We start from the raw sequence: 1054 nt of genomic DNA, 5'->3' as shown, positions 1-1054 counted from the left end.
CACTTGTAAAATGTGTCTGACTGTCCTGCACACCTCGTCAGGGCACCGTGGCCCAAACATGATCGAACATTTGGCACGGTTGATGAGCTGCCCTGTGGCCTTTGCAAAGGCATCAATCACATCACTGACATACTGAGCTTGTTGTGTGTTTGCCTTGAAAAAGAGAAGAGTGTCATCAGCAAAGAGCAGATGTGACACTCCAGGTGCCCTACGGCTAACTCTGACCGGCTCCACCATATTCACCTCCTTTCCTTTCTTCAACAAAGCCGAGAGACCATCAGCCACAAACAGGAACAAAAACGGGGAGAGGGGGTCACCTTGCCGAAGACCACGCGACGGTGCAAACGATTCAAGAAGGGTTCCATTAAATTTGACAGAATATCTCACCGAGGTGACGCAACACATTATCCATTGCACACATTGGTGAGCAAAACCCAATTTGACCATCATCTGCTCCAAGAAGACCCAATCTACCCTGTCATATGCCTTTGAGAGGTCCAGTTTGTAAGCACAAAAACTTTTTTCCGGATCTTTTTCCTGTTGGATGTGGTGTATGCATTCAAACGCGAGCAAAGCATTATCCGTAATCAGGCGGCCAGGGACAAAAGCACTCTGCTCCTCGGATATGATCTCATCTAGAAGTGGCCTTAGTCTATTCACAAGACATTTGGAGACAACTTTGTAGATGACATTACATAGGCTAATTGGTCGGAACTGAGAAAGTGTCTCTGGTTCATCCACTTTTGGAATTAAGACAATAGTTGTCTCATTTATTCCATCTGGCATCACCCTGGAGCGGAAGAAATCTTTTACTGCAGTAATGATCTCCTCTTTCAGAACGCCCCAATTACGCTGGAAAAATCTGGCAGGGAAGCCATCCGGGCCTGGCGCCTTCAGGGGTCCAATCTGGAAGATGGCATCCGAGATCTCTTTGTCAGAGAATTCCATACACAACTTTTCATTCATATCCTGAGTGATCTTCTCCTCGAAGAGTTCCAGAAGGGGTTCAACATGTAAACTTGGTTCAGCTACAAACAAATTTCTAAAATAGTCA

This window comes from Lolium rigidum, chromosome 7 (assembly GCF_022539505.1).
Source record: "Lolium rigidum isolate FL_2022 chromosome 7, APGP_CSIRO_Lrig_0.1, whole genome shotgun sequence".
NCBI lineage: Eukaryota > Viridiplantae > Streptophyta > Magnoliopsida > Poales > Poaceae > Lolium > Lolium rigidum.
The sequence above is the reverse complement of the archived record's forward strand: the minus strand, read 5'-3'. Positions refer to the sequence as shown.